The sequence below is a fragment of the Podarcis melisellensis genome (genome assembly GCF_964234715.1).
Source record: "Podarcis melisellensis genome assembly, chromosome: 15".
Lineage (NCBI taxonomy): Eukaryota > Metazoa > Chordata > Lepidosauria > Squamata > Lacertidae > Podarcis > Podarcis melisellensis.
This window is the reverse complement of record NC_138532.1, coordinates 4,275,780-4,302,705: the sequence shown is the minus strand read 5'-3', so window position 1 is coordinate 4,302,705 and position 26,926 is coordinate 4,275,780. Positions and strand designations below refer to the sequence as shown.

General features: G+C 42.9%; 1 protein-coding gene and 1 long non-coding RNA gene across 2 annotated transcripts in view; one reads left to right on the top strand and one right to left on the bottom strand.

Moving 5' to 3' along the window:
• Positions 1 to 1,973: 1,973 nt before the first annotated feature.
• Positions 1,974 to 19,935, bottom strand: LOC309358295. The gene is made up of 3 exons (XR_014163423.1): positions 19,851 to 19,935; positions 12,261 to 12,330; positions 1,974 to 2,469 (listed from the first exon to the last, which is right to left on the bottom strand). It is a non-coding gene; the product is annotated as an uncharacterized lncRNA (long non-coding RNA).
• Positions 19,936 to 20,034: 99 nt separating this feature from the next.
• LOC309358198 (claudin-34-like) overlaps positions 20,035 to 26,926 on the top strand; it is a 100,792-nt gene continuing 93,900 nt past the window's right edge. Inside the window, exon 1 of the mRNA XM_081891133.1 lies at positions 20,035 to 20,149. The gene's annotated coding sequence lies outside the window, so the exon portion shown is untranslated. The remainder of the gene's footprint in view (positions 20,150 to 26,926) is intronic.

Below are 26,926 nucleotides of genomic sequence, written 5' to 3'. Positions count from 1 at the left end.
AAGGTAAACGGCGTTTCCGTGCTCTGCTCTGGTTCGCCAGAAGCGGCTTAGTCATGCTGGCCACATGACCCAGAAGCTGTACACCGGCTCCCTCGGCCAATAAAGTGAGATGAGCGCTGCAACCCCAGCGTCGGTCACGACTGGACCTAATGGTCAGGGGTCCCTTTACCTTCACCTTCACTGTACAAACCAACAGCAAAGGGTTTGCCTCTGTCCCTTTTGGCCCTATGTTGTAACTGAATGAGGAAGGGGATGTAGGAGAAATTTGCAATGTGCGCTAGCACAGCTGCTCCCTCTTAAAAAAAATTATTAGGAGGATAGCTGAGAATCAGTATATGACTGAGTACTGGGAAGCAGCAAGAACAGTTACTTAAGAGCTCATAAACTGTATAGGAAGATTATGAAAAACCCAAATGTGTCAACTAATGAAAAAGGGGAAAAAGAATACATATTACATGAATCCAGATGCCTCAATGGCCTTTGCCAGGAACCAGTATTTCAGGAGTTTATTGTACTGCTATCTTTACAGACTTCTATAATTTGCATTAGCTTTTTACTGCCTGATCGTATTCTGCAGAATATTTGCATGACAGCTATCTCAAAATATGTGCAGCTAAATGGAAGGATAAGGCTTCTGCGCCAACCGTTTCATTTATAGCATGTCGGGAGTATCTTCAGGCATCATCAGGGGAATACTTGCCTATAAATCTCCATGAAAACTGTAGTTATATATGGGCGAGGGAACGTTTACTGGGGTTCCAGATAACTCATAAAAGTCACATTGTAAATCCTGATGCTTCTCAGCAAGAGACCTGTGTGTTAAGTACACTATGTATGGTATGTATAGCACCCAGGCTGTATTTTGCTAAGCCCTTGTTTTTCAAGGATTAGCCCAAGGGCACCATCCGTCCCTCTAAGCTTCTTCCACTTCATTTCCCTTCATTCATATATATATATATATAGAGAGAGAGAGCGCACTCCTGGAAGGAAGCATTCTTGCAGCAGCATGAGAGTTAACAGTATGCAGGGCAGATATGAAAGGTGTGAAAGTAGGATGTTAAACATATAAATTGAAGGCATTTGCAGATGACGTTGTTCTTACATTAGAGGAACCAGGGAGTAGCATACACAAAGTGATTGAAGAAATGAATAATTTAACAGCAGGATTTAAGATAAATAAATTGAAAACCAAGATGTTGGTTAAAAACATGGATGTGTAGATGAAAAAGGATTTAGAATTATTGAGTGGATGGAAGGTGGATAAAAAGATGAAGTATTTAGGATTGCGGCTGACAACTAAGAACCCCAATATATTTCAAGATAACTATGGAAAGAAGTTTAAAAATGACTTAGAAATATGGGAGAGAATGACATCAGGGTTGAAATTAACAGCCTGTTACAATCTGAAAAAAATTACATGAAAATGATCTATAGATGTTACCTGACACCAAGTAAATTAGCAACAATGTATAAGTCAGACTCAAGTAAATGTTGAAAATGTAAAGAGGGAACTTTTTATCCTATGTGGTGGACCTGTAGAGTAGTTAAGGAATATTGGGAAAAGATTTATAATGAAAAATATATTTAAAACAGGTATTCCTAAGAAGCCCAAGGTTTTTCTTTTGGGTATAACAGGTCCAGATGTAGCCATTAAAGAAATGAATCTATTCTTGTATGAGACCACCACTGCAAGAATGTTATACGTCCAAAGATGGTGTGAAAATGCTGTACCTGCAAAGGAAGAAGAGCACATGAAATTGATGGAGTATGCAGAATTAGCAAATCTAACAAATAAAATTAGAGAAGAAGAAGAGACCATATTTAAAGAGGATTGGAAACCATTTGTAGATTATTTGAAAAACTATTGTAAAAGTGTTAAGACACTAGTCAGTTTGGAACAAGCTCAGCACTTTAAAATTGTATGGAAGTAAATACAGAGACAAGCAGGATTGTGTTAAAATAGAACATGTAGCAGTAACTGTTAATTTAAGGAAACCCTGGAAGGATGGGTGGAAAGTCAATTATCTGTATTTTTTCTTTTTCTTTCTTTTTTATATCTGTTATGTTTGTATTTTGAAAAATTTATAAATAAAAAAGATTTTTAAAAGTATGCAGGGCAAGTAATTGCATCATACTTTGTCTTGGAAGGTTTGAAGGGCCCTCCGGTGAGCCACAGAGAGATTGCCTCACAGCACTGGTGGGCAGCAGCAATGCTCCGATCAGTCTTCAGAGCTACCGTTTTAAATTCCCACAGTGCCCCAGATGTTGCTGCATCAGGGGCATTGCAGGAAAATTTATATAATGGCTGCCAGACCCAGCTGATAGCATTGGAGGAAAATTAAAGAGCTGGGCTAGAATAGGTGTATCTTGTTGCAGTCATCTAAACTGTGTTCTTTAATCCTCTGTTTGAGAGATGATTCACCTCTAACATCCCGCTGGATTATCTTCACAGAAGTCCATAGCCTTTACCTTGACAGTGAAAGAAATAGGAGAAAATTGTTGAGATGAATGACCTGCCTCTTGTAAGTAGCAGGAACAAAGAGTAAGCACTCCATGATACAGCACTTTCAGAATATGTGTATGTATTTGAGCTGATACGTAATTATGAGGGGAGGGGGGAACCCTCAAGCAATTTTATTTACTTCAATCTGCTGGGTTTACTGACATGTATGGACCATTATTGCCTTATTTGTCAGGCCTTTGATCATATCATAAAAAGATGCTGCTGAATCCATCCAGTGGCCCATCTATTCCCACAATTGTCTCTTGAAAGTCCTAAAAGCAGGATTTGAGTTCAACAGCACTCTCCCTTCTGTGGTTTCCAGCAGCTCGCATACAGAAGCATCGCTGCCTCCAGCAGTGGACTTCGAACATATCCCTCAAGGCTAACAACCACGTAGCTCCTGGTCCAGCTCCCTCAGTAATGTCAGTCTTGTCTGGCCTTGGCTGCACGTAGTATCAGGTGGGGTATCTCCCAGCCTGACCTGGAAAGGCCAGGAATTGAACCTGAGACCTTCTGCATGAAAAGCAGGTGCTCTACACCTGATCCACACCCTTTCTTCATCAGATATGTATCCCAACAGATAGTCATCACAATTGCTAAATATGTAGTATGTACAGACCTTCGAATACCAGTAGCTGGTGGACAACTGAGGAAAAGTATAGCTTGTGAGCCTCCCAGAGGCAACTGGCTGGGAGCCCTTGGAGACAGGCTGCTACACCCAACAAGGCAAAGTCATTCCAGGGAGGGGGAAGGGTAAATGTTGGGCAGGAGGTTTGCACTTCTATACTGCTGCCCAGGTGTGCCAACTCCAGGGGGCCAAAGGTACCTAAGACCCCCTCAATATTTGTTTTAAGGGGGGTGAGCTCCCTCAATCTTGGGGTGTGCACATTGCACATTGCAGGTCCAGTGGCCAGCTCCTCCAGAGCACTCGGCCTCCTTTGGAACACGTATGTCATCACACATGCATGATGCAAGATGCATGTGATGTCATACTAACATGACACGCATGACGCACACCAGCTGCCACCCCCAGTCTTGGGGGCAACTTGACACCTCTGCTGCTGTTCCCCCACCCCACCTCCCAGAAGCACTGCCATCTGCACTGTGCTGAGTGAGACCATAAGTCCTATCATCCCTGACCCCTACTGGGCAACAACAGAAATGGTCACTTTGCTCTATAAATTTATTTCTTTTCCCCCCAGCATATGATTGCATCTAACTATAAGGCTACACTGCTCTCCTGGGCTCTCTCTTGGGGACGAATTGTTCTTGATTGTTCCTCCTGCAGTTTCAGTGAAGAAGAGTGGGCGGCGGGTGATGCTGCATTGTCAAGATGATGAAGGTGGTGATCATGGTGATTAGAATTAGAATTTTTTTTGCCTGCCCTTTACTATAAGGTAACTTAGAACAATTTAAAAATACAATGTTGAAACAATTTATAGAAACACTCAGGATTTTGTTGTTTATAAGTAAGGTCTTAATTGTCTGTTTTTATGACTAGTCCCTGGGGAGTTTAAAATTGAACAGTGTGCCATAAATATTGCAAACACACCTACAACAGTAGGTAACAGTACATTCTGGATAATATTGTTCTATCTGCTGTAGTTTGGGGCACTTTATGATTAGTAATCCCACATCAAAATTCCCAGGGCTTTGGCTGTAGTTGCCAAACACTATTTTCCAAGTTGGCTGTCATGTCTTAAATAATGGAGGATCATATTCAATGTTCTTCTGGCCACTGAAATTAATGCATCATTACTTTTATCCCTAGGGTTCTGAATACCTTCCTTTACAGCTAACAACCGGCCAACCTAAATTTAGATGAAAGCTCTCCTTAGCAAATGGCAAGGTCAGAGCCAACAGAATGCATATACAGTACATTCAATGTGAATCATAACATAAGAAGAATAGTTAAACTTTCCCCGGAGTACAACCTCTTCCTAGTATTAAAACTAATCGGTTACTCTGTTAAAAAACAGTGTAGTATTAAAACAGTCGGTTACTCTGTTAAAAAAAATGTGAACAATTGTCATTTGCATGCCAAGGCCTCCATGCTCCAAAGTTCCCAGGAGAAGAATAAACACCCAGACACAAAGTATTTTGGTTTATGGGTTCAAATAGGCCACAACCTTATTGGTTACAGATGTGAGCTGTTTGGCTTAGGCATTGGGGTGAGACCAAGCTATATCTTGACTCCTGTCCATCTGCAGAGAGTCTATCTAAGGGTAAACAACTGATAGGGAGCACCCTATGACTTACATCAATTAGGGGCACCCAAGGGGTCCCCGCATAGGCTGTGACATGGTCCTAGCCCACGTCCAGGCATCGGACAGGATTCACACCCCAGATCCCTTTAACAGTATACCCTTCCTGAGGAGGGGCAGGTGAAGTCTGCAACCTTCCCTCCATCCAAACAAAGGCTTACCCAATGCCTAACCTCACACAAAGTTGTGACGATTGCTACCAGGTAGGTGAAAACCAAATGGCCGGTGCCAATTTGCCAAGTGGAAAAATTCCTACCTGGCCACAACAATATAGTGACCCACAATTGTCCATAGCAAGGTCATATCTGAGCAAAGCATGAAAAGAGGGTGGGTGGGTGGGGTGATCTGGCGTTAGGGCGAGTGAGAGGGTGCTGCCAGTCGTGCCGTAGTTAAATCTCCTGCAACCACACCCCCTCTTGGTGCTGACTGGCTTGGGGCTGCCCCACAAGGCACAGTTCCCCCAGCAACAATGACGCCAGCAGCGTGATGTGGAAGAGAGGTGGCAACTCTCTGCCCCTAAGAGATTTATTCACTTTTAGAGATTCTGAAGAATGACAGATCTAACCACTCACATTTCTTAAAAAATAATAATAACAGCCACAAGGCATTCTATGGACAAAATAAGCCATAGAGCTAAGGGCATTTTCCCTTTGCATTATTCCTTTTGGGAGGAGTGAGGAGCCCACTCTCTTTGTTGTATTAGTATTTTGTACAGTACTGTGATGGAGTGAGTTCCTGTTCCTGTTATTGTTAAAATGATTGTACTTGGAATGCTTATTATATTTGCTTGACATTAACCGGTACATTTTAATAACAGCTTACTTTATAATCATTTAAAATGTTAAAATGTTTATGTTATAAAAAGGAATTATTTGGATTGTCATATAAAGTTTTGAAATGATCTAGCATTGGGCTGTTATTGTAATGCTATATTGATTTGCATTTAGTGTGTTGCGTTGTGGCTTTGGGCAAATATTTACACAGAAAAGTGTCATACAAGTGGAAAGTAATTTACCAGAGGCAGGTACCAGAAATCAGGGACAGTTGGAGCATCTGGTATGGAGTTAGGATGGGCAAAAAATCAGAATAAGTTCACTATTAAAGATGAAGCTAGCAAATGCACTTTCTCTGGAACTCTGTGTGAAGTGATAACTTGTCATTCTTCACTATTTGCACCTCTCCACATTTTTCAATGCAGTTCTCCAGCCAAGTAATGTGTACAAATATGCACATATTAGAGTGTACATGACAATGCATAGGTTAGTTTTTGTTTTGTTTTTTAAAAAGTACAATAGTATTTCCTGCTTTACAAAAATATGTAACGTAAGCAAAATTCCAGTTACAGATAGGTAGCCATGTTGGTCTGCCATAGTCAAAACAAAAAAAATTCCTTCCAGTAGCACCTTAAAGACCAACTAAGTTAGTTCTTGGTATGAGCTTTCGTGTGCATGCACACTGTGTATCTGAAGAAGTGTGCATGCACACGAAAGCTCATACCAAGAACTAACTTAGTTGGTCTTTAAGGTGCTACTGGAAGGAATTTTTTTGTAAGCAAAATTGCATATAAAGATGCACAAGTTGCCTAAAAAATGCACAAGTTGCCCAAAAAATATGAATGGAATTTAAGAGTGGAAAAATGAGAATCTGAGAGAACCAAAATTGAAAGTGTCACCCATTCTGAGTATAGAAATAGAAAGTCAAAAGCTGCCTTGTAGCTCATCACCAATGTATTTGCCCATGTAGCTCCAAGGCATCCCCAGGATCAGGAGTGTAGGGAAGGGCAAACAGGATGACATGGGGTGGGGCTGAGAGTGGGGGAAGAGAGTCTGGAGGAAGCGGGTCTTTCCCTCTCCAAGGGTAGAGCTGCCCCGGCTGGGGAAGCAGGACTCCCATCTCCCCTCTTCCCTCTTGGGGAAAAGAGCAATTCTGGGAGGGTGAAATATACTTGGAATCGAGTGTGGATTTCATGCTCTTTATTCAGCTCACAGTAGTGAGGAATGAAAGTTCCCCCAAAATATCTTCGTTATATACATTATTTACACAATAGGCTACACGTGATTGGCTAATTCTGGGGTTTCCCTGTAGGCCAATCAGGTTGTGGCTTCACTTCCACCTGGAGCTGGATTGGGTGGCTCCTGTAGACCAATCATACTGCTGCATTGTTCTAGGACCAATCAGACTGCTGCATTCTGGACCCTATTGTTCTAGGACCAATCAGACTTCTGCATTCTGAATCCTATTGTTCTAGGACCAATCAGACTGCTGCCTTTTGGATCCTATTCAACTCAGTACATAACAGAGGAAATCAGCCAAACTCTAGGGGTGGAACCAGAGTCAGAAGGGGACCCAGGACCAGCGACATATCTAGAAACACACAAATCCTTCCTGATGCAGTGCATGTCTGCGTGATCAACAGTCTTGCATTGCATAAGAGTCTCATGAGTGAGCTCACCTTGTCCATCTTTATAGCCAGGGCCAGCCCATCCATGAGGCAGACGGAGATAGGCACCTCAGGTGGTGGAATTCAAGAGCCTCCTGCACAGGCAGCAGCAGCACCAAAAAAGTGAAGAGAAGTAGCTGCAGTGGCTTTCAGATTCTGACAAAATCTTGCAAGAAAGAACCCTGGGAGATTGTGCAAGAGCCCCACAAGATGGCGCAGAGGCCTCCGCCTGATCTCTCAGGGCTCTTGCATGGTTTCATTGGAACATGGAAGCTGCAGTCATACAACCCCAGTAAGCAAGGCTTCAAAGGAGGGGACAAGGGGCGTAGGCACAGGTTAGCATCTTGCTATTTTGCTTCAGGTAGCAAAACAGGATGGGCTGCCCCTGTTTATAATCTGTAATGTGGAGGTGGAGGTGCCCACCCTTTGAGACAACTCCATTGCTTCCATGCAGTTCTAAACTACTTGTCCTGATGTTGGACTACTTAAACTAGGACCACAGCTTCTAGTCTGGCTGGCCTCACCTTTTCTGTCAGCTTGCCTGAGTGTAGCAGCTGCTGGGACTCATTACCTGCTGCTGAGCCTGTATTTCTTTTCAGCCTCAATAAATATTCACAGGATCCTTGTGTGCATACTCTTGTTTTGACACCAGCCTATCTGAGATGAATGCCTGAAAAAGCTTTTGCACAATCTAGGTGAGTCTTAGGGTACCTGATTTGAGTTTTCTATCTCTGTTAAATAGGGGTGAGGGAACTGGATCTGACTGGCAGGCCAGATCCTCATCTCCCTGCAGCTGCTGAGGGTCGTCAAGACAGGTGGGTGGGGTTGCCCACTTATCAGCTGCATGACACTATACAAGCCCCAAGGATCAGCTGATCATCAAGGCTTGCATAGCATGATACATGGGATGTGGGTGGTGCTGTGATCTAAACTGATGATGCCAGTTTGGAAGTTTGGCAGTTTGAATCTGCATGACGGGGTGAGCTCCTGTTGCTCTGTCCCAGCTTCTGCCAACCTAGCACTTTGAAAGCATACCAGTGTGAGTAGATAAACAGGTACCATTGCAGCGGGAAGGTAAACAGTGTTTCCGTGCATTCTGGCACTCATCATGGTCCTCCGTGTTACAGTAATGGTTTAGTCATGCTGCCCACCTGACTTGGAAAGCTGTCTGTGGACAAACACTGGCTCCCTCGATCTGAAAAGTGACTCTACCTAATTCACATTTTCTGAAACAATATGTGAACTGAAATGCAGTGATTGTTCAAAATTCATACTTCTCTAAATTTTGCAATGCAGTTCTCCAGCCAAGTAATATGTACAGAAATGTGTACACTAAGATAAAAATGAGTATAAAAAGGCATATATTGGTGAAAATAACACACACAAATGCATTTAAAGAGGGAAAATACTTTGCAAAAATGTGTATGTTAGGAGAAAACCACACTAAAATGCTGGTGAATTTTAGGAGAAATTTTGGGGGGAGGAAATGCAACCTGATCTGGAAATGAAAAGAACTGGATTTAAGACTGAGAAACTGAGAAACTGAGAAATTCAGATTTGCCCATCCCTGCTCCTTCAGGACTTACGTATCTGGCTTGGGAATGAGCTTTCATAGGCAAGAGAAGACAGGCAAAGTATCATATGAATAAATTCCAGCCCAGGAAGTGCAGAGATATACTGCTGTGGCATCTGGACTTTTCCTTATTTCTAAATCAAACCCACAGACCAGGCATGAGGCCAAACTACTGTTCTCAAAATAGGAGTTCTCATTCCTTAACACTGGGCATCAGACTTCACTTCCAAACTCGGAGAAGTGCTAATATTATCTTGAGATGTTCCTCTCCTTAATTCAAGGGGTTGTTTTGTATTTTGACCTATTTTTAGAGCCAGTGGACCAAGCCAAGTGGAATGAACAAAACGGACCGGAAGACTGCAGACATCATCCCAAGAAAGAACAGCACAACTGAAAGGGGTGTGCATTTGTTTTTGTACCCAATGAAAAATTGGACCAAACAATGGCCCAATAATTTGCCCAAAATTTTCATTTGTTGCAAAATGAATATGTGTAACAGGATGATGGCGATGACTGTGAAGAAACTAGCTCACTGTACAGAAGTAGGAGTCATATCAGTTGCTCCTCCTACTTTTGCATCTGTCCCCACCACCACTCACATATAGTCCAGAAGGTCAGAAAAGGTCCCCGATCCCTTCCCAGACTGGTACCTACCAAGTCAAACTGCAACTCAGAATTCATTTACTGCAGCCTTCCAACTTCTTGACAATCATTCTGGAGGGTTATCATCAAAACGATAATAGGTTGCCAAACACAGCTACTGGGATGCATTGAGATTTGTGCATCAAAGGCCATGGGCAAATGAATGTGTTGTCACACACTTTCTGTTTGAAATCTGGATGGGTTGTTGCACAGAAATGCATGGAAACTCTCCATATGGTCAGAAGCCTCCGGGTGACTGTTGCAGCAAAGGGTTCCAACAGCTGCTACAGCAGCATGTGGCGAGGCCACCACTAGACGGCTCCCAGCACTGCCAGTTGCTCACTCATTTCCTCATCCTCCAGCAGTGCTATGCTCTTCTTTTCTTTTTCTTTTCTTTTTTCAGAAAAGAACGAGGAAGAAGGATGTTACTGTGACCTCCCTCTTGCTGTGACTTCTTTGTAGGTTATAAATTATATTAAAGACATAATCACAACAGGCAAAGCCTTATTTGATTTGCAATCAGCACTGTATAAAACACTCTTGCTAGATACTGAAATTTGTAGCTCTGTGAGGGGTTATTTGGGGAGAACCATGAGTGTTTAAAGTGGTATCATAGTGCTTTAAAAATATAGTGTAGATGAAGCCATAGTCACACTGAGCAGAGGTAGAACTTAACTTCCTAGTTACCTTGCACTGTACATGCATTCACTGTTGTGTTCAGATTAGAAATGTTGCTTTCAACATGAGTTTGGCTGTATCAGACAACAAGGTGAGAAGTAGTGGATTTACAGGACAGCTAATCTGTTCCTGTGTGCTTTGCCTCCAATTGTTTATCCTGCCTACAATAGCTCTGAAAGAGTTGATTTTTTAAAAAAAAAGTTATGATACAGAACAGCTGATCCTTTTTCTTATTCATAGAAATTAAAATATAAGCTTTCCAAAGTTTATCTGGAGACAAGTCATAAAGAAGCAAAAATATAGACTTTTTCCAACTGTGGAACCCTTCTTTCATTAGAAGTTTTAAAATGGCTTTAGAAAAGAAGGGAATCTACTGCTACTGCTACTATTCACATAAAGGGCTTTACAATGTCTAAGGGCAATTCGTACATTAGAGATAAAATCAACTCTAAGACAGTTCCTCTCCACAGACTCATAATCTAATGGACACAAGACAAAGTGGGAAAGAACAGGCAGGAAGAAAAAAGCCAGCGCTGACTGATGACCTAAAGACTGGAAAAATGAGAAACTGAGAGAAGATGGCCAGGATGAATATGCCAATATTATTTTTATTAGGAAAGCTTTTCCAAATATCCTATACAATTTTCCTATCCATTTCCCCACCTCAGCTGTTTGAATTGTTTACTAAGAGAAACTGTTGCCTTAGGGCTGAGGGAGCCCATGTGGTTGATGTTGCTGACTCCCATCTTTTGAAGGTGTGATGGGGTGGGGCAAATTAAGACCAGAAAGGGTCCCCCAGTCCTGTGCTAACAGATACCCCTTATGATAAGGTCCCTTGCCTGGTAAGTTAAATCCTCCTTCCTGTATAGACAACTGCATTTGGTAGATAAATGAGATGAAGAATTACCCGACACAAATTTTCGAAATATATCACACTGATCTTTTGAGAACACAGCTGGAGAATACATAGACAAATACCATGTAGCATAAATATTGTTTGTGGCAGAAATTTTATCTGAAGCATATTGCTGTTCTTGTTTAGTCGTCTTAGTCGTGTTTGACTCTCCGTGACCCCATGTACCAGAGCATGCCTTGGAAACTCTCACTTTCTTCTCAAAGCTTCCCCTTTTTTTATGTCCATGGAGTTTTCTTGGCAAAATACTGGAGTGGTTTGCCAGTTCCTTCTCCAGGTGGATCACATTTAGTCTAAACTCTCGGCTATGACCTGTCCGTTTTGGGTGGCCCTGCACGGCAAAGCACATAGCTATTCAAGCGCCTTCGCCACGACAAGGCAGTGATCCGTGAAGGGGTAAGCATATTGACCTTACCCCAAATAGTAAGTTTGAGTGATGCCCATCTTTCCAATTCCCTGGAGATTTCCATGATCAACCTGTTTAAATTTATTTTGCTGTATTTCACTGCATAATAGTCGCACCTCTTTTTTCAGTCCCTAAAATCGGTCCCAAAGTATTCACTGCATAATAGTCACATGGCATTCTCATCACACATTCTCAGTGCCGGCCAAAGGCTCAAGGGGAGCTGGTGGGCAGGCCAAGCTGCCATGAATGAGGCACAAGAGACTTGGATCTCACAAGCAAAGCATGTGAGACTTGTATCTTCCTGCAATAGCTAAACTGCACCCTGACACATTAACGTGTGAAGCATTTCTTTCTCATTCTTACAGAACCAGCATTCTGATTCTGATTCCGCTTTCTTTGTGATTATGGGTAAATATAAAAAGTACTCTGTGTGCTTCAAGCTGGAAGTGATCAGTTTTGCTGAACAGCATGGAAACAGAGCTGCATGAAGGCAGTTTTCAGTGAGTGAAATGTTGGTGTGAGACTGGCAGGAAGTGAAAGACAAGCTAAAAAACATAAACCTTTCTAGACATGTGTTTAGAGGTTCTAAAACTGGCAGGTTTCCACAAATCAATGAAACTGTTTGGGTATGTGAATGAAATGTGAAACAACGGCTGCAGTGTATCGTATGAGATGTTGCAAACGAAGGCGCAGGAGGCAGCATGCACACACAACGTTCCCACAACTCAGTTTAATGCAAGGAGAACCACAATATGCCAAAAGTTGCCCCCTGATTTCCCTGACAAGCTTGAAAGCTTTCATAGATTTGTTTTGCGCATGTGACAGGAAACTTCATACTCACTTTCTCAAATCTGTAATGCTGATCAGACTCCAGTGTTATTTGATACTGACCAGCCCCCTGGTTTCAATCTCTGTAGAAAAATATGGGAACATATCCTAAATGGGGAATACATCAATCAATTCACTCTCATGCTCCCATCCGCTGCCCGTAGCTCTAAGTCAGCACCTAATGAGCAGCGCAGAAAGGACAAGAAAAAAGTCACAACTTGGGTGCATTTTTTCTAAATATATGGAGGCATTTTCAGTTTATGCTGGTGTGGTCTCAGCAGTTTGCCCCAACCAGGGCTGGCATTTGTTCAACTACCAGCAGATTATCTTAAACACTAAATCAATGGCTGGTGAAGTTGTGGCCCTAGAATACGACGAAGCATTTAGAGAAAGGGCAGCAAAGGACTCCACTGCCAGGTGGGATGTTAAAAACCCCGTCTTTGAGCACCTTATTAACTCTAAGTTACAGGACAGGCTTGCTTCTTTTTTTAACATAATAGCTTAACATAGTAACTTATAGATGCTTTCTAAGGCAAACTGATGAACCTAAATCCATATATCAACCCATCTAAATTAAATTTCATATGACCCATCATGCATGCTTGCCTCCAACACAGTATGCCCTTAGCACAGGGCCAGGATTCATTAAGCCAAGGCAATTAGGCCATAAGAATAGAGTAGTTACCCTTCCTGATTCCTGCACGTGGTCAGAAAAAGGGGTGGTGGCCACATGGCCAGAAGAAGAAGAAGAGTTTGGATTTGATATCCCGCCTTTCACTCCCCTTAAGGAGTCTCAAAGCGGCTAACATTCTCCTTTCCCTTCCTCCCACACAACAAACACTCTGTGAGGTGAGTGGGGCTGAGAGACTTCAGAGAAGTGTGACTGGCCCAAGGTCACCCAGCAGCTGCATGTGGAGGAGCGGGGAAGCGAACCCAGTTCACCAGATTACGAGTCCACCGCTCTTAACCACTACACCAAACTGGCTCACCAGAAGGTGTTGTTACTTGCCCCTCTGCTGAGAGTTAGGGAGCAGTAGAACCCTTAAGCAGTGGTCCTCCAGTTAAAACCCCCAGCAGCCGCAGCCGCACCACTGGCCTTGGGGAGTAGGCGGAGGATAATTGGTGGATCAGAGGGTACCCCTCATGCAGCACATGACTCCCAGGTGTTTGTGAAGAACCCTCCCCCACAGATGCGCCTCTGTGAGGCCTAATCCCGGAGGAGAGTTTCAAGTCTACTATTAAATCATCTGCATACAGAGCTAATGTATTGTCAATGTGAGCTGATTTGTCTTTGCCCACCCTCTTTGTGTGTTTTCCCTCATTCTTTTTTCTTTAATGATTTGCAATTAAAAAATAATAAACAATAATCCCAAGTCCAGGTGTTGCCATGCAGGATTTAACAGAGCAACAGGAACACTGCTGCATCTTCAGCCCTGCTAAGCACACACATTAGCGGGGGAAGCGTGGGGGAGGCAGAATGGGCCCAGTGCCGCCATGGGATGGCCATGGGGCTGGCTCAGGATGCAACAGAATCAGGACCCTTTCCTTCCCCACCCTCAGAACACCTCATCCCCCTTGAATTCACACTCACATCTGGCAGACAAAAGGGGGGGCGCCACATCCTGGCAGAGTGATTGGCATTACTTTGCACATGGAGGCCAGCAGCGCTGGGCAGAGGGACAACTCCAGAGGGACAGACCACCCCTCCCCAGCTTAGTGCAAAGCTCTGCCATCCCCTTCCTTGAACAAAAGATGGGTACAGGTTCCGAAAATCACAGAATTGTAGAGCTGGGACCACAAGGGTCATCTAGTCCAACCCCCTGCATTGCAGGAATTCCAGCTAAAGCATCCATGACAGGCGGCCATTCAACCTCTGCTGAAAAACCTAGGAAGGGGAGTCCACAACCTCCCAAGAGAGACCGTTCCATTGTTGAACAGCTATTCCTGTCAGAAAGGTTTTCCGAATGTTTAGTCAGAATCTCCTTCCTTAGAATTTGAAGCCATTGGTTCAAGTCATTGGTCCAGAGTAGGAGAAACAGGTTTGCTCCATTTTGCATGTGACAGCCCTTGTGATATTTGAAGATGGCTATCATATCTCCTCTAGGTCTTCTCTTTTCCAGGCTAAACATAAACATCTCCTTCAACCGTTCCTCATAAGGCTTGGTACCCAGACCCTTGATCACCTTGGCTGCTCTCCTCTGCACACATTCCAGCTTGTGAAGATCCTTCTTCTAGCCATATGGCTTAAACCAGATCAGAAACTATTGTAGGACCCTGGATTCATACCACTAATATCTATGGCTTGATCATAGCTGAATTCAGGACATTTCATTCTTAATTCTTAATGCATCTTTTGAAAAAACAAAAATGATATGACTGACTGAAGTTAAGCTATCCTTGGGTGCACTTCAGGCCCTTTTGTGTGTGCGTGCGTGTGTATGTGTGTGTGTGTGGTTTCTAAATTTACACAAGGCAAGGCAGTGGGCTTTTTACAGGAAGGAACTTTAAATAAGCTGACCCCAAACTTTCTGGAGTCAACACAAGTCCTTCATGTAAAAAATGTTTATGGAGTCATGGTCAATATGAATTGAAGGGCTATGCCCTCTGGTGGTTGGCTACCACTACTGCAAGTTAACAACATTTGCTATGAAGCAGGGGAGATGAACAAGAGTAACTAGTAACTACTGTATTTGTGTTTCTTTTATTTGCTTGAGGGCATCACATTTGAAAGTGGAAGTCACACATTAATTCAATGCGATGCAGACATATGGAGGCTTCAGACAATATTGCTGCCCTGTCAGGCTACAAGTGAAATGATGCCTGTTGTGGCATCAGCCCAGCCTAGGTGTCAGCCTAGAATGGTCCAGCTTGGAAAGAAACCAATTTTCCCAGGACATTGAACTAGAAGAATGAGGCACTATTGGATGCATGAAAACATTAGAGTACTAACTGGAACTGACCATTGGGGTAATGCCTTGCTGGTGTTGAAAGAACTTTGTTGGACCCCAACCCATTCCCCAACTCAGTTCAGTGTGGTGCTTAGCTATTAAGAACCATGTGCCTTGGGGGTCCAGGTACCTGGAGGCACATCTGCTCCTGTATCCATCTGCCCCTGCATTGCCACCATCTACCAATGTGCTCCCCTGAGCCACCCCACTGCCGCCCAAGGTAAGGTCAATGGCAACCAGTGGTAACCAGTGTGATGTTGTGGTTAGTGTCAGACTGATACTGCCTGGAGTTTTTTGTACAGTATTTAAAATACATTTTATTTTATTCCATGTTTATTACTGGGTGGTTTATTTCATATTTATGACTGGGCTGTTGTTTAAACTTCACAATAAAGTTTTGAAAAGTTTAAAACAACAACATCTCCACTTATGCCACAAAGTTCACTGAGTAACCTTGGGCCTGTCACTGTTTCTCAGATTACTTTGCAGAGCTGTTATGAGGATGTTTTGGGGATGAGACCAATCATGTTCAGCATCTTGAGCCCCTCGGAGGAGAGGCAGGATAAAAATGAAATGATGAAAAATAACTAAAATAATAAACCAGGGAATGAGAGGGGCATTTTGCTTCTGATACTCAGCCTTTGACAGTTCACCTCCACCCCATGTAGGCTTGCATGGAGCTGACCTATACTCTGCTTTCTTTTAGTACCAAACAAAGGCCATTTTATGCCCCAATGCATTTAAATTCTTTTTTAAGGTCTGTTTTTCTGCTGCTTTTAACCACTTTTTGTTGCCTTTGACTTTATATTTATTTACCAACTATTGTCATGCATTATTCTATTTGTAAACCACCCTGGAAATTGAAGAGCCATCTAGGAATTCATCAGTATCATAATCAAATTATTATTAGATTTCAAACCCAGCAGCCCAAAGAAATTATTTTAATATGAATATGCTTGGAAAAATAACTCTGGAAAAGAAGATCCTTGCCACCTTATAGACCATCTTCCAACATGGCCACCCGTATCTGTGTCTGAAATCAATAGATTTGTAGCCCAACTAAAACCTGGGAAGGCCTTAGGGAGGACTTAGAATCATAGAATCATAGAGTTGGAAGAGACCACAAGGGCCATTGAGTCCAAGCCCCTGCCAAGCAGGAAACACCATCAGAGCACTCCTGACATATGGTTGTCAAGCCTCTGCTTAAAGCCCTCCAAAGAAGGAGACTCCACCACACTCCTTGGCAGCAAATTCCACTGTCTTACTGTCAGCAAATTCCACAGCTCTTACTGTCAGGAAGTTCTTCCTAATGTTTAGGTGGAATCTTCTTTCTTGTAGTTTGGGTCCATTGCTCTGTGTCCGCTTCTCTGGAGCAGCAGAAAACAACCTTCCTCCCTCCTCTATGTGACATCCTTTTATATATTTGAACATGGCTATCATATCACCCCTTAACCTCCTCTTCTCCAGGCTAAACATGCCCAGCTCCCTTAGCCGTTCCTCATAAGGCATCGTTTCCAGGCCTTTGACCATTTTGGTTGCCCTCCTCTGGACACTTGATCCCACCAGAAGTTATTAAAACCAATCTGGACTTCTGGGCTCCTATACCAGCCTCTCTCTTTACTTGCATTGATTTCCATGGATGAGCCCCCATTAAATTGGGGGCTGGCAGTCATTGCTTCCATTTTTTAAAAAAGGGTCAAATGATGATCCGGCTAATTATAGACCAATCAGTCTACTTAATACCATCAGCAAGCTCTATACAAGACATTTACAAAGGAAATTCTTGGAGTGGTTGGAGTAAGAGAAAATTCTAGCAGATGAACAACCTGGTTTTAGGGAAAGGCGATCCACTATCGATCAATGCTTCATCTTACCTCATTTGATTAGGAAATATTTCTCTTGTAAAACACCTTCCCCATATGCCGCCTTCATAGACTTTAGAGCCACATTTGATTCCATACCCCGACCCAATTTGTGGAAAAAAAATTGGAGGCATCTTTGATTGATAGATGATTTATCTAGGTACCTAATTTGAATGCTGCATGAAGGGACTTCTCTTAAAAGTAAGATAACATACTCCTCAGGGTCATCTTACTAGAGCAATCAAAACTGCAAATGGAGTTAAACAAGGCTGCATACTGGCTCCACTTCTGTTCAATTTCTGTATCAATTCTATGGTGGATTTTCTTCGCAACAATAATTTCCACCCCCAAAAACTAGCTGGAAGAGACATCACTGTCCTGTCCCATTGGCCTTAAAAGAGTGCTGAGAGCTTTATCTCTTTTCTGCAAAGAAGACCATCTAAGTGCTCAGTCACCAGAAAACTAAAATTATGGCATCTGCTTTAAAAAACAACGACCCAGGGGACACTGCTGGACTATAGATGGACATAAAGTAGAACAGGTCTCCTGCTCCAAATACCTGGGTATAGTCTTTCATGCTTCAGGAAGCAAGAAAGCACATGGAGACTATGCTACTAGCAGTGCTCAGAGGAGCTCAATGGATATACAAAAATTCTTCAGATCTAAAGGAGACCATTATATACCAGTAGCATTGAGATTATTTGAAGTAAAGTCTGTTGCCCAACTCTTATATGGTGCCCAGCTAGGTCCCTTTCCAAATTTCTAAGATCAATCTTTCAGGTCCCTAAATGTGTCACCAATGTCATCTTGAGGCTGGAGGCAGGTCTCTTGAGCAAAGAGGCCAGAATATGGATGACTATACTCAACTATTGGCTAAGATTCTCATTTTTTCCTACTGGGCTTGCTCCCGTTGTTCTCAGGGAAGAATCTGCATGCTATCAGGCAGTTATGACCTAAATTCTAGCTCTGGGCTTTTCTCTTGAAGAATTGCTCAGAATGGGGTTTGAGCAGCCTAAGTCAGCCATCAAACAGTGTATCACAGACACAGAACGCCAAATGGATCTGGATAGGTCCCCATCTTTTATTGTCAATGATTGCAGCAGGTATCTCTCAACGCTTATGGAGTATCTAAGCAATCTGGATGTGCCTAAATATCGAAGGGCTGGGTAGGCAACCTAAGGCCCCCGAGCCACCCCCGAACCGAGCCACCCACTCGACGAGCCCCCGCGAGCTGTGCTAAACCGGCAATGCGTGGCGCATGAACTCACTTCCATGGCACTGGAAATCGTTTCTGCGCAGATGCCAGAAATCGCGTCTGCGCGGATGCCAGAAATTGCAGGAGCATGCGTTCCTGTGTGAGCACAATCCGACCCACGGAGAGATCTCTGCTGGAGTGAACCGGCCCAGGCAAGGTAAACCATGCTGACCCCAGTCGTAGGGCATTCACCTTGGCTCAATGCTGCTCTCCCCTCTGCTCTTCCATTTTGTCTCACATTCTACAAATGCTAGAAACGTCTGCTTTTTAAAAATGAAATCTGTGATCCTGAGAATTATGGTTCATTTAGAGGAGCAACTATCCCCTTGACTTCCCATGGACCTCTGCCAGATTAAACGCTGTGGAGGCCCCTAGGCAGCTTGCAAATTGTCTCCTACTAGGCTTTTGTAATTTTGTTTCAAGATCAAATCAATATTATTTTGATCCATTGTCGCGAGTCCCCTAAAAGGCCCTTTAGTTGATGCCAACTCTGCCTATTTGGTAATCCAGTAGGGTACCTGCATGGTACCCTATTGATGAAACATTCAGTGGTTCAGGGAGAGGTGTAGGATAACACATCTATTCCATCTCCGTTCCCCCATTCACATGACAGCCACTACAGTACCAAACTACCTCTTCAAAGAAGCCCACATCCTTAGAATTCTAATCAGCTACTTCCTATTGATGTGTCATTTGAAATTCTGAGAGTGCCGTTGCCAGACTTAAAGGTATAGCGACCATTATTTGGAACGAATGCTGAATATTCATCATGTCTGTGAATAACATGCCCCTGCTGAGAGATCTAGAAGGAGGTGATGCTCTTGGGAATGCATAGAGTATAAACAGCTCTGAACTTTAAACAGCATTGTGGAGTCTTGGATCACCTCAAAGTTATTATTGCACGGGGAGGTTAGGAAAATGATATGAAGCAGGAATGCCTTCCAGATGGGGACAGGAGAGAAATTTGATTTGGTTCTCATTTAAAGGTGAACCTACCTAATTCACACTTCAAAAAAAAATATGCAAACCAAAACACAAATATGATTTAAAATACACATTTCTCTAAATCTTCCAGTGCAGTCATCTGTACCAAAAAAATGTATATACTAGTGTAACATGTGCATGTAAAAGCTTGTACAGCGGTACTTCAGGTTAAGTACTTAATTCATTCTGGAGGTCCGTACTTAACCTGAAACTGTTCTTAACCTGAAGCTCCACTTTAGCTAATGGGGCATCCAGCTGCTGCCGTGCCGCCAGAGCCTGATTTTTGTTCTCATCCTGAAGCAAAGTTCATACTTGAAGCACTATTTCTGGGTTAGCGGAGTCTGTAACCTGAAGCGTATTTAACCTGAAGCGTATGTAACCTGAGGTACCACTATATTAGAAAAAATAACATGCAAAAAACATTGCATTTTGGGAAATTGCTTGCCAAAATTAGCATATTAGTCAAAATTGCATACAAAAATATTTATCATGAGGGCCATATTATCTAGATTAGAGAAAAGGTGGGCAGCCATTTTCTGTTTATAGGGAATTACCTTTGTGCAGTAGGCTACATTCCAGCCATGCCAAGCCAGTGGTTCCTGTACCTATGTCTCTCTGTTCCAGATCCCCAATGAAGCAATGAAGGCAATCAAGAGGCATTATGACAATTCAGTGACATATTTCAACCAAGGCAAAGGCATTTGAAGAGGGCATGGGATAATGTCAGGGTGGGGTGTGGCCTACAAAGGGGCAAGGTCTACAGAAAACCCCAAGGCCTAGACAGAGAGTCCTGGAGGGGCACATTAAGACCCCAGGCTTGAAGTTCCCAACCAGTGATCTAGAGTCAAAAATGGTATGGGTTTCAATTTATTTGACAAACTGACTGCCTTACTGCAATGTGCTCTATGGGGCTGCCCTTTCCCTTGAAGATAATTTGGAAACTTGTGGCTGATTTGGACTCTGGGCTTTTTTTCAGCCAGAACTCATTGGAGCTCAGTTCTGGCTCCTCTCAGGTGGATGCCATTGCTATTATAAGAGAAGAAGGGAGGGATTCATGGTGAATTCTGGCATCTCTTTTCTAGAAAAATAGCGCTGGTTGGATAGTGTGCATTCGGATGGAATCTGAAGTTTTCTGACCAAATGGCCTACCCTTTGACCAAGGCAGCTCTTAAGGGACAAGTGGCCTTCCAAAGCCATCAGGAGCACAATGGAATCTGCGGAAGCGAACGTCTTGCCCATTAAATGTTTGTGGGCCACCGCAGAAAGCAGGATGGGCAAGAATCCAGCAGCCACACAACTCGAAAACACTGAGTGTCTAATTGCTCCAGAGAGAAATTAAAGAAGAGCCAAACAATGATGGCTGAAAACAAAAGGCCTATAATGAGAGATAATTGACTGTGTGGTAAGCTGCTGAACAGATAATTCAATATTTAAACAAGTGCTCTGATTGCTGCTAAAGAAGAGTGTTGCACCAGCAGTGCCAGTAAGTTGGCAGCCATATTTCCACATATCCAACACCTGACCTCTCAGCAGCTTACATAAAATATAAAATATACCTTAAGTCTGCCATTAAAATTTCAAACTATAAATAATATACAGCAGGGATGTTGTTTTTAAATAAAGTACACCCACATACTAAAATATACATCAAATTTACATGTCTGGATAGGCTTGCTTATATTCATTGGGTTATTTCACACCAGTTGTGAGGCAGGTGGGGGTGGTTTGGGGGAAATGGTGTCTTGGCCCAAACTGAGATTCATGCTAGTAACTCAGCCAGTTTCTCAATTAAAAGCCATACAGTCAAAATGAGGATGTTATTTATTTTGTTTGTATGTTTCAACAGTTTGTATACTGCTTAATCAAGGCCATCTCCCAGTGGGCTGCAGCAGGGCTACTCAAAGTGGTGGTCCATGGGCTGGTGGCAGTCCACAAGCCATTGGCCACTGGTCCCCAATGGCTCTACCAGTTCTTGGCACATTAGAGGGGGGGTTGGCAGCATACCACATCAGATAGCTTATGAAGCACTGGTGTACAGGAAACCCAACACAATAAGGGTAAAAATGAATTTAAAATGTAAAATCAGAACTCAATATTTTAAACCTTCTGGGGTTTTTTTTTATTAAAAAAACAGTACTCAATAAGTGCTGGAAGTTCAACAGAGAGAGGGCCTATTTGATCCCAACTGAAAGGGAGTTACACAAAATTCGGCCTTCAATACTGAATGAACGGCTAGCTCCTGGTGGGTCAGAGTCATCCACCCGAGCCCCAGGGGACCACTAACAGTGGCTCCCTGGAAGACCTTCGTGATCAAGGAGGGATATTGTAGCCTTTCTTGGCCCTTTAAAATGGATAGGAAAACGTTGCACCCGAGCAGGGATGAAAGGAGCCAAACGACACCAAGGGGTTACATCCAGAGAAAGAGCTTTTATTCTGCCATGGGGGGGGGGGCAGAGGAGCAAGTGTGATAGAGTCACAAAATAAGCACAAACTTCACAGCCATTGCACAGAGTATATATCCCTTTCCAGTTCCCTCCCCCTTTGTCCTCCTTCTTCAAGAGTCCTGCCCATGAGTTGCTCTGAGCATGAACAGAAAGCTCCTGTCTTGGGACCTCTTCCAGGAAAGGGGCTGAGAAACCAAGGGGGTTTCAGAGTGTTCCAGTGATGTTTCATTCTCGTGCTTTGGCATGGCTCCGCGGGGGCAGAAAGGAAGTTGCAATCTGGTTTTTAAGCAAGGCCAAAGGCTCTGAGAAAACAATGGACTCTGTTCCCTACCTTTGTTGCAGTCTTTTAGTTACAGCAAGAGGAATACTTAGCTAATGCTTTTTGTCTGAGAGGAAATGCAGTTTTAAAAATGCTTGAGGCAAGGCTTTGAGGCCTGGCTGGGGGGGGGGGGAATTCACAAAACAGTTTTTAGGGTTTTGGGGGTAATCCTAACTGACTGACTTTCTTTAATATAAGATATCAGGTGTTCCCTGAGATATCCTGGACCCAAGTTGTTAAGGGCCTTGCAAATTAATTATATATATATATAATTAGCATATGGACAACCACTGAAGGCTTTTGAGCACTGGAATTATGAGCTGGCAATTGTCTCCATCAACAGTCTGACGCGCAGCATAAATTAATAATGCAGAATTTTAAAGAATAAGCGCTTTACTGAGTTAAAATAAACTTCTTCATAAACAACATGGTTCCAAACAGTTTGACTGAGATTACATCCTGCTCACAACTGAGGCAGACTGACTCTGACTGAAATCTTACAGAGAGAAAATGAATGCTAAGTCTCATGTCAGAGTGACTCCACAGTTAGCAGTTAGGCCTGAATAACTTTAGTAGGCCCTCTGCAACCGTTTAAGCTTTTTGATCAGCCATTTTAAAGATCATTTTGTAGAGACTTCCGGAGGCGGCGCAAAACGGCAATGGCGGTCCTCTTTACTCAGTGAAGAGGGGCTCCGCGAAAAAGGGTCCTCCGCTACGGCGAAGCGGAGACCCATCCAGATAAACCGCAGGCAGAGCGAGCCTGTGGCCGTGGGACTCGGCGGGTGCCAGAAGCCCCCCCAGAAGCGAGGAAGGGACCTCGTAAGAGGCTCCGGATCGTGAACGGGGGAGCGGCGCTGTGAGTTCATCGCTCTTTTCGCGGAAGTGAAGCCGCGCTGCTGTTGCTGATGAGCGCCGACCTTTCTTCTTGAAAAACATCGAGATTGGCTGCAATCTACCCGTGAGTAAGGGGTACCAAAGAACTGATTAAGGATTAACTTAAATTTGTCTATTTCGGCTGAAAACGGGAGGCGAGTAACAGGAAGTCCGCCTTCCGGTCCTGCTAATCGGAGCAAAGCAAAGAACCCGATGCGGGCTGAAGCGTTAAAAAGAGATTTTGAAAGAAGTAAGAAGGGGCATTAATAGACTGTGTGTTTCTAGAAATCGAAAAAGAGTGAAGAAATAAATGTTTTGGTTCAGTGTGCTAGAGAATCTTCCTCCTATTGTGAAGAGATGTGGAATTGAAGGGGATAACCGAGTTATTGGACTGCCAGTGTTGCAAATGAGTACTGTCAGGCTGCTGAAACTTTTCTCTTAACATAAACTGTTGCATTGATGGATACACTATCGCTTTAATACTGTCATCGAAACCTCTCCGTTACCTTGTGGCACTAATTTGAAACAGAACTTTCTGAAATCCTCCTTTCTGAACTTGGGGATTTCAGTTGAAATAGGAGCTTTGATGGTGGAAAAGAAACTTTCTTTCCTTTGAAAACCCCCCCTAGTGGATTTGCGGAGGCATAGTGGTCTGGGAACTGTATCTTATTGGGATTTTTTGTGGTTTAATTGTTTATACTCTGGACTTGCCTTTCTCATGGATTGAAAGACTATTTGACCTTGAACAGCAGCTGGGGAATGAGTGGCCCAGCAAAAACAAGAGCAGCTAAAGCTAAGGAAGCTTTAGCTGAGGAAGCTAAAGAAAAGAAAAAAGACAAGAGAGCTGGGCAGCTTGTCCAAACAACCTTGATTCATCATCGTAGATCCTCGGTGCCAACTGTGTTGACGGCGCAGGAGGAGGAAGTTGAAACGCCTGCTACAGAAGAAATGGCAGCTGGAGGAACTGATCCAGTCTTGAAACAAATTTTGGAACAATTGGCACTTTTGAATAAGAAGGTGGACGATCAGTCATCTAAAATTGATAGAGCTACATCTACTATCAGCAAGTTAACAGATCAGGTTTCGCAGCACACTCAGGCTATTGAGAAACTGCAAGGAGCTACGGCGGAGAACTACAAATTAGCTGCGGAAGCCAATCAAAAAGCTGAGCAAGCGTGCAAGAAGGTGGAAGAGATCAAAGGGGAAGTAAGACCTCTGAAAAGACAGGTAGGAGAACAGCAAGCCTACCTGTCAATGGTGGAACTGAAAAGTAAGGAATGTAATCTTAGGCTGAGGGCTGTCCCAGAGTTGGAACAGGGCAACCTAGAGAAATTCTTGACGGAGCTGTTTTCTAAATTTTGGGGGGTTGAAGAAGATAAAGATTTCAAGATTGTGACGGCCTTCAGACTGGGAAGATCGGTTAAGAAAGATAAGTCCAGAGACTGTTTGGTTTGTTTGAGAACAAGAGAGGAAAGAGACAAGATATTAGGCCAACACTTTAAAAAATCCCTGGAAGTCGAAGGCAAAAGGGCAGAAATTTATAGAGACATTCCTAAATATTTGCTGGACCTTAGAGCCACATACACAGACTTGGCCAAATTGTTAAGATACAACGCAATCCCTTATAGGTGGGAATTTCCTCAAGGTTTGTCATTCACCTATAAAGGAAAGAAGGTAAGAATTAAAACACCAGAAGACCACCAGAAGTTCCTACACGACAACGAGGAGGACCTCCAAAAGAGAGCCGTAGATTCTTGGCCTCCACCACCGGGATTACCACCAGGATCCATACCATCTGGAGGCGGCCCGGCACCACAGCTTCCGGAAAAGGACGACAAATTAGATACCCAACTGTGATACCCAAGAAGTAAACCGGGATGTCTCTACAGCTTCTTAGTTGGAATATAAATGGCGGGAATTCTCCAGAAAAACGCAGAAAAGTATTTCATATTTTGAAAAAAGAACAACTGGACATTATTTGCCTGCAAGAAACACATGTGACAAGACTCCATAGAAAAGTGCTAATCAATAAAAGGTTAGGCCAAGAATTTATTTCATCGGATAAAGTTAAGAAAAGAGGAGTGGTGATTTATGCAAAGGAGAACTTGTCCCCAAAATTTGTATTTAAAGACGAACAGGGCAGAATTTTGGCAATTGAAATCCAGACACAAGGAGAAAAGTTTTTAATTCTAGGAATCTACGCCCCAAATGATGGAAAATCGGAATTTTTTAAGAAGCTGCATGAGATTATGCTGGACTATTTGGACTATAACAACATTATCATGTTGGGAGATATGAACGGTGTCGCCTCAGTGAATATGGATAAGTCACAAAGTGCTAATATAACGAAAGATGGCAGACTTCCAAAAACCTTTTTTGAAATGACTGACAATTTGGATTTGATCGACATATGGAGGATCAAGAACCCTCTAGGGAAAGAAGGATCTTTCTTTTCTGAGGCCCATATGACATGGACGCGAATCGACCAAATATGGATAACTAGAGGGCTGGCACCTAAGACCAGAAAAGTGGAAATCTGCCCAAAAACCTGCTCCGACCACAACGCCTTGAGAATGGAATTGAGACTAAATACAACCGGATCGTTCAGATGGAGAATGAATGACGCCTTGTTAAGAGATCAGGAGATTGTTAAGAAGGCCCAAAAAGTTTTAAAGGACTATTTCGAAATAAATTTAAAGACAAATGTGGAAAAAAGAATAATCTGGGACGCAAGCAAAGCAGTGATAAGAGGGTTTCTAATACAACAGAACACGATTAAAAAAAGACTCTGGAATGAAAAGAAGGAGAAGATCTTGGAGAAAATAAGAGAAGGAGAGAGAAAACTGAGATCCAGGCCTAAATCAAAGGAAGTATTGAGAGAAGTGAAGTTTTTCCAGGCACAATATTCGAAACTGATAAATCAAGAGGTGGAATGGAAAATTAAACAAATGAAACAAAGATCCTTTGAATCTGCAAACAAATGTGGAAAATTGTTAGCCTGGCAGCTGAAAAAGAGACAAAAACTTAACACAGTTACAAATCTAGAGATTGAAGGGAGAATGGTTCAGAAACCCGATGAAATTAGAAGGTCCTTTCAGAGATATTTCAAAGAACTCTATTCTCAAAGGCCACAAAAAAGCTCAGAGGTGGACCAATTTGTTATAACTAATGGATTACAAAAAATACCCCAGGAAATGAGAGCAACCCTGAACTGTAATATTACAACCCAAGAAATTGAATGCGCCATTCAGAACCTCCAACTGGGCAAATCTCCGGGACCTGATGGGCTTACTTCCAAATACTATAAGGTACTGAAGGACTCATTGACACAACCATTGCTGGAAGTTTGTAACCAGATTATGGAGGGGAGGAAGGCACCGGAAACGTGGAAAGAAGCCTTCATCACGTTGATCCCAAAACTAGAATCTGAAAAAACTCAACTTAAAAACTACCGTCCTATCTCACTCCTAAATGTGGATTACAAAATTTTTGCAGACATTTTGGCAAGTAGGTTTAAGAAAGTCTTAAATGAAGTGATTCATAAGGACCAAGCAGGCTTTCTCCCTGGTAGGCATTTATTTGACAATACAAGAAACATCATTGACATTTTGGAGTTTTTACAGATTAATTCAAACACAAGAGCGGTGTTGATTTTTATTGATGCGGAGAAGGCCTTTGACAACATTTCTTGGCTGTTTATGAAGAAAAATTTGGAAAGGATGGGAGTAGGGCGGGGGTTTGAAAATGGAATAGAAGCAATTTATTCAGAACAAAAAGCCAAATTGATAGTAAACAACGTGGTGACAGAGGAGTTTAAAATTGAAAAAGGGACACGACAGGGGTGCCCTCTATCTCCTCTGTTGTTTATTTCAGTCCTGGAGGTGCTACTGAACATGATTAGAAATGACCGGTTGACACAGGGAATTGTGGTCGGAGAGAAACAATATAAACTGAAAGCTTTTGCAGACGACTTGGTATTAACATTACAGGAGCC